Here is a 6793-nt window from a genome sequence, read left to right as displayed (position 1 = left end):
AGGGGGGAAAGGAGATTGGGAGGGGGGGGAAAGGAGATTGGGAGGGGGGGGGAAAGGAGATTGGGAGGGGGGAAAGGAGATTGGGAGGGGGGGAAAGGAGATTGGGAGGGGGGGAAGGAAAGGAGATTGGGAGGGGGAGAAAGGAGATTGGGAGGGGGAGAAAGGAGATTGGGAGGGGGAGAAAGGAGATTGGGAGGGGGAGGAAAGGAGATTGGGAGGGGGAGAAAGGAGATTGGGAGGGGGGAAAGGAGATTGGGAGGGGGGGAAAGGAGATTGGGAGGGGGGAAAGGAGATTGGGAGGGGGGAAAGGAGATTGGGAGGGGGGAAAGGAGATTGGGAGGGGGGGAAAGGAGATTGGGAGGGGGGAAAGGAGATTGGGAGGGGGGGAAAGGAGATTGGGAGGGGGAAAGGAGATTGGGAGGGGGGAAAGGAGATTGGGAGGGGGGGAAAGGAGATTGGGAGGGGGGGAAAGGAGATTGGGAGGGGGGAAAGGAGATTGGGAGGGGGGGAAAGGAGATTGGGAGGGGGGGAAAGGAGATTGGGAGGGGGGAAGGAGATTGGGAGGGGGGAAAGGAGATTGGGAGGGGGGGAAAGGAGATTGGGAGGGGGGGAAAGGAGATTGGGAGGGGGGGAAAGGAGATGGGAGGGGGGGAAAGAGAGGAAAGGAGATTGGGAGGGGGGGAAAGGAGATTGGGAGGGGGGAAAGGAGATTGGGAGGGGGGGAAAGGAGATTGGGAGGGGGGGAAAGGAGATTGGGAGGGGGGGAAAGGAGATTGGGAGGGGGGGAAAGGAGATTGGGAGGGGGGGAAAGGAGATTGGGAGGGGGGGAAAGGAGATTGGGAGGGGGGAAAGGAGATTGGGAGGGGGGGGGGAAAGGAGATTGGGAGGGGGGGAAAGGAGATTGGGAGGGGGGGAAAGGAGATTGGGAGGGGGGAAAGGAGATTGGGAGGGGGGAAAGGAGATTGGGAGGGGGGAAAGGAGATTGGGAGGGGGGGAAAGGAGATTGGGAGGGGGGGGAAAGGAGATTGGGAGGGGGGGAAGGAGATTGGGAGGGGGGGAAAGGAGATTGGGAGGGGGGAAAGGAGATTGGGAGGGGGGGAAAGGAGATTGGGAGGGGGGGAAAGGAGATTGGGAGGGGGGGAAAGGAGATTGGGAGGGGGGGAAAGGAGATTGGGAGGGGGGGAAAGGAGATTGGGAGGGGGGGAAAGGAGATTGGGAGGGGGGGAAAGGAGATTGGGAGGGGGGGGTGGGGAAGAAAGGAGAAGGGGGAGGGAGGCTGACTGGGCCGGGCCCGACCCGTCCCCAGCACCAGATTTACAGGTAGGTGGGCGTTGGGTCGGGCCGCGGGGGTGGTGGGAGGGAGGTCGGTCTGGTTTGGTTCGGGTCGGGGGGAGGGAGAAGGAGGTCGGGTCGGATCCAGTCCGTGGGTGGGGAGCGGGTGTCGTGTCGGGTCCGGTCCGGAGGCGGGGGGGGAGCGGGTGTCGGGTCCTGTCCGGGGGCAGGGGGGGAAGCGGGTGTCGGGTCCTGTCCGGGGGCAGGGGGGGGAAGCGGGTGTCGGGTCCGATCCGGAGGTGGAAAGCGGGAGTCGGGTCGGGAGGAAGCAGGAGCTGGCCGTGGGAGGAGCCTTTTTCATGCAGCCCCAGTGAGGCCATTCGGCCAGGGCTAGGGGCTGCGTGCTTCGGGCCCCTCCCACACAGTTTCGGGCACCTGGAGCTACTGTACTTGCGCGCCCACTGTAGCGCATGTGCAGAGGTCCCGGCACGGTTTTCGGCACAGGGACCTGGCTCCGCCCCCTACAGCTCCTGCTGCGCTGCGCTGAGGGCCAGAGGACCTGCAGGGAGGTGGAGAATCTGGAGTTTTTTTTTTTTTAGGCGCACTTTGTGGCGCGAAAAACGGGCGTCCAGGTCGGGACTGCGCCGTTCTAGGCGCGGCTCAAAACTTGGGCCCATAGAATGGTTGCAGCACAGAAGGAGGCAATTCGACCTATGACAGCTCTCTGCAAGTGCACTTCAGCGAGTCCCACTCCCCTGCCCTTTTCCCATAGTTCTGCAAATTTCTTTTTCCTTCAGATACTTATCCAATTCCCTTTTGAATGCCACGATTGAATCTGCCTTCACCACTCTCTCCGGCAGTGAATTCCAGATCCTAACCACTCACTGTGTAAAATAGTTTTTCTTCATGTTGTCTTTGGTTCTTTTGCCAATCACTTAAATCTGTGTCCTCTGGTTCTCGACCCTCCCGCCAATGGGAACAGTTTCTCTCTATCGACTCTGTCTCGAATCCTTAATGATTTTGAACACTTCTATCAAATCTCCTCTCAACCTTCTCTGTTCGAAGGAGAACAACCCCAGCTTCTCCAGACTATTCACGTAAATGAAGTCCCTTATCCCGGGAACCACTCTTGTAAATCTTTTCTGCACCTTCCCGAAAGTCTTCACATCCTTCCTAAAGTCGGTGCCCAGAATTGGACACAATATGCCAGTTGAGGTCGGAAGTGTTTTCTTAAGGTTCAGCATAACTTCCTTGCTTTTGTACTCTATGCCACTATTTATGAAGACCAGGCTCCTGTATACTTTAAAAAAAAAACGCTTTCTCAACCTGCCCTGCCACCTTCAACTATTTGTGCACATCACCAGATTTCTCTGTTCATGCATATCCTTTAGAATTGTACCCTTTAGTTTATATTGCCTCTCCTCATTCTCCCTACCAAAATGTATCACCTCGCACTTTACTGCATTAAATTTAATCTGCCATGTGTCCGCCCATTCCACCAGCCTGTCTACATCCTCCCTTTAATTGCTTAATTGTCCACTACCATTCACAACTGAATGCGACAGGACTGCAGAGCTTTGATCTGATCCGTTGGTTGTGGGAAATCGCTTAGCTTTGTCTATAGCATGCTGCTTCCACTGTTTAGCATGTATGCAGTTCTGTGTTGTAGCATCACCAGATTGGCACTTCATTTTTAGGTATGCCTGGTGCTGCACTCCTCATTGAACTAGGGTTGGTCCCCTGACTTGACGGTAATGGTAGAGTGAGGGATATGCCAGGCCATGAGGTTACAGATAGTGGTGGAATACAATTCTGCTGCTACTGATGGCTCATAGTGCCTCATGGATGTCCAGTTTTGAGCTGCTAGATCTGTTCTGAATTTATCCCATTTAGCACAGTAGTAGTGCAACACAACATGATGGAAGATGTCCTCAGTGTGAAGACAGAACTTCGTCTCCACAATGTGGACAATGCAGCTACGACAGGTAGATTGGTGAGAACGAGACCAATTAAGTTTTTCCCTCGTGTTGGTTCTGTCACCACCTGCCACAGTCCCAATCTAGCAGCTATGTCCTTCAGGACCCGGCTAGCTCGGTCAGTAGTGGTGCTACCGACCCAGTCTTGGTGATGAAGATTGAAGTCCCCCACCCAGAGTATATTTTGTGCCCTTGCTACCCTCAGTGCTTCTTCCAAATGGTGTTCAACAGCTGAGGGAGAGCTGTAGGTGGTAATCACCAGCAGGTTTCCTTGCCCATGTTTAACTTGATGTCATGGGGTCCAGAGTCAATGTCGAGGACTTCCAGGGCCACTCCGACTGTATAGCACTGTGCCGCCACCTCTGCAGGGCTGCCGATGGAGGAGTTTGGCAAATGATCGGTTAAGTGAGTGGGCAAAACATCAGCAGATGGAGTATAATGTGGGAAAATGTGAGGTTATCCACTTTGGTAGGAAGAATAGAAAAGCAAAATGTTATTTAAATGGACAGAAACTACAGAATGCTGCTGTACAGAGGGATCTGGAGTGGAGTTGAGGCCAAGGTCAGATCAGATCAGCCATGATCTTATTGAATGGCAGAACAAGCTAGAGGGGACGTATGGCCTAATTCTGCTCCTATTTCTCATGTTATGATGTCCGAAAGGCATGATTCAGAGAGTATGGCTGTGTCAACCTGTTGTTTGACTAGTCTGTGGGACCAATTTTGGCACATCCTCAGATGTTAAGTGACAAGGACTTTGCAGAGTCGACTGGACTGGGTTTGCCTTCGTGTCCGGTGCCTAGTTCGATGCTGGTTTTATTCTTAGTATACTTACTTGTAGTAGTTTATTACAACTGAGTGGCTTGTTAGGCCATTTCAGAGGACAGAAATCACATTACTGTGGTCTGGAGTCACATATAGGTCAGACAGGGTAAGGATGCCAGATTTCCTTCTCTAAAAGGACATTAGTGAACCAGACGGCTTTTTACGACAATCCAGTAGTTTCATGCTCAGCATTACCGATACAAGCTTTTTATTCCAGATTTATTTAATTATCTGAATTTAAATTCCCCAGCTGCCATGAAGGGATTTGAACTTGTCATTAGTCCCGGTCTCTGGATTACTAATCCAGTAACATAACCACTATGCTACCGTACCAGCCAGCATTAAATTTCAACCCTGTACAATAAACAAATGAGGTTTAGTGTAGCTTCCCCTGACTTCCTAATCTGGAACCTGATAAATTGAGGTACTGTATTTTACTGCAAAGCTTGTGTTATCTGAAACTACAGATTTTAGCAGCAAAATGTAATACTGTATTTTAAAAGAATTCTACTGCTACTTTATACACACTTGATCAGCAAATAAATATGCAATGGCCTGCTGTTGTTACTACACAGAAACTTAAATATTTCAAATACATACGTTCATTACTCTTCGACCTTCCTACTGTCGTGTCACCTTCCCAGACTTGACTCCCTCTTGGATAAGCCGACAAGCTTCCCACTGTGCCTCTCTTGGCATCTTCTGAAGAGCCCATTGAGGCACTCGTCGTTGTCTCCTCATGAGCAGCAACCACAACTGTCCCATCCTACTCTCTCACTGACCTCCTCCCCCGCTGGGGTCTAATCGTGCCAATCTCTGTCCCTGTCCAACTCAGCCCTCCCAGTGCTGACCCTGTGTACTCTGGCAGTGGATCAGCTATCACAGCCCCTCTCTGCATCTCCCTCCAGAATGTCCGTTGACTTGTGAACAAGGCCCGTGTCATTATTGTGGATTATTGTCGACAGAAACCTGGCTGAAGGGTGAAGATATCTTACCCCAAAACGAAGTCTCCCCGCCTGGCTATACCTTCCCCCACTTGCCCCATCCAGACTGTCGTGGTGGCGGTGTGGTTCTCATCACCAAATCACACCTTGGTCTCTCCCCTCCTTTGAGCATCTCACCTTGTTCCACCCCTCATTTAAAATTTTCATTCTCTACCACCTACCCAAGTACCATAAAGATGTTTTCAGAGATATCTTCACTCCTTTCCTCCCTCAGCTACTGCACCCAGCGACTTCTCATCCTTGGTGATTTCAACCTCCATCTCAATTAATCATGCTGTCTCTCCTCAGAGTTCACTACCCTCCTATCCTCCTCTTAATCTCCCAACCCATATTCATGGCCATCCCCATGACCTTGTCATCTCACGTGGCCTCATTACTCCCATCGTTCCAACCACAGATAAGGCCATCTCTGACCATTTCCGTGCATTGCTCTCCATCCACATCCACATCCACATCCATATCTCCTCCTTCTTCTTCCCCCCAGCTCCACAACTTTGATGCCCTCGTCCCTATTAAAACCATTAGTCTCATCCTGGTCGTTCCCCCTGGTATGGTCCTCACCTTCGCTTCCTTAAGTCCAAGGGACGCAGGCTTGAATGGATATGGCGGACAATTGTTTTAGCCATTCACTGCCATATATGACTGGACCACAACCCTCTCCCCTGTTTCCTCCACTCTCATCAACAAGTGAGAGTAGCTCATGAACTTCTTTGTCTCTTAAGATTTTAGACCATCTGATCAGCTGTCTCTGCCATTTCCCTTCTTTCCCATATCCCACCGGGTCAAACTTTCTCTAAGGTTCAGCTCTGCCCTAGCCCTGAACTTACATCTTTCTCCAGTTTCTCTCTGATCTCCACACTCATCTTGCCCATGAGACCCACTTCCTGCTCCCTTGACCCTGTTCCCACTAAACTGCTGACCACCCAACTTCCTATTCTGGCTCCCATGTTAGCTGATATTGTTAACCGTTCTCTCTCTTCAGGTACTGTTCCCCTCTCCTTCAGATCTGCCGTCATCACCCCTCTCCTCAAAAAATTCACCCTGCACCCCTCCGTCCTTGCAAACTACCACCACATCTCCAAAGACCTTGAATGTGTTATTGCCTCCCAAATTGTTACCCACCTTTCTCAGAACTCCCTGTTTGAATCCCTCCAATCAGGTTTCCTCCCCTGCCAAAGTACCGAAACGGCTTTCAAAGTCACAAATTATATCCTATGTAACTGTGACCAAGGTAAACTATCCCTCCTCATCCTTCTCGACCTGTCTGCAGTCTTTGACATGGATGACCACACCTTCCTTCAACTCTCCACTGTTGTCTAACTGGGTAGGACTGCACGCGCCTGGTTCCAGTCTTATTTGTCTAATCATAGCCAGAGAATCAACTGCAATGGCTTCCCTTCCCACTCCATTACCTCTGGTGTCCGCAAGGATCTACCCTTGGCCCCCTCCTACTTCTCACCTACGTTATCCCTCGGCATCCAAAAACAGTGTCAGTTTCCAAATCTAATGCGGACGACATCCAGCTCTACCTCACCACCACTTCCCTCAACCCCTCCGTGGTCTCTAAATTGTCAGACTGCTTGTTCGACATCCAGTACTGGATGAGCAGAAATTTTCTCCAATTAAATATTAAAACCACTGAAGCTATTGTCTTCGGTCCCTGCCACAAACTTAGTTCCCTGGTCACGGACTCCATCCCTCTCCTTAGCATCTGTCT

The 6793-nt window shown here is 51.2% G+C and overlaps 1 protein-coding gene across 2 annotated transcripts in view; it reads right to left on the bottom strand.

Annotated features, from left to right (window-relative positions):
• Window positions 1-6793, bottom strand: part of chac2 (ChaC, cation transport regulator homolog 2 (E. coli)) — a 37229-nt gene that overhangs the window by 8806 nt on the left and 21630 nt on the right. The gene's annotated exons all lie outside the window — the stretch shown is intronic.

Source organism: Pristiophorus japonicus, chromosome 9, assembly GCF_044704955.1.
Source record: "Pristiophorus japonicus isolate sPriJap1 chromosome 9, sPriJap1.hap1, whole genome shotgun sequence".
NCBI lineage: Eukaryota > Metazoa > Chordata > Chondrichthyes > Pristiophoridae > Pristiophorus > Pristiophorus japonicus.
Note: the sequence above shows the minus strand (reverse complement) of the source record. Positions and strands in the feature narration are given on the sequence as shown.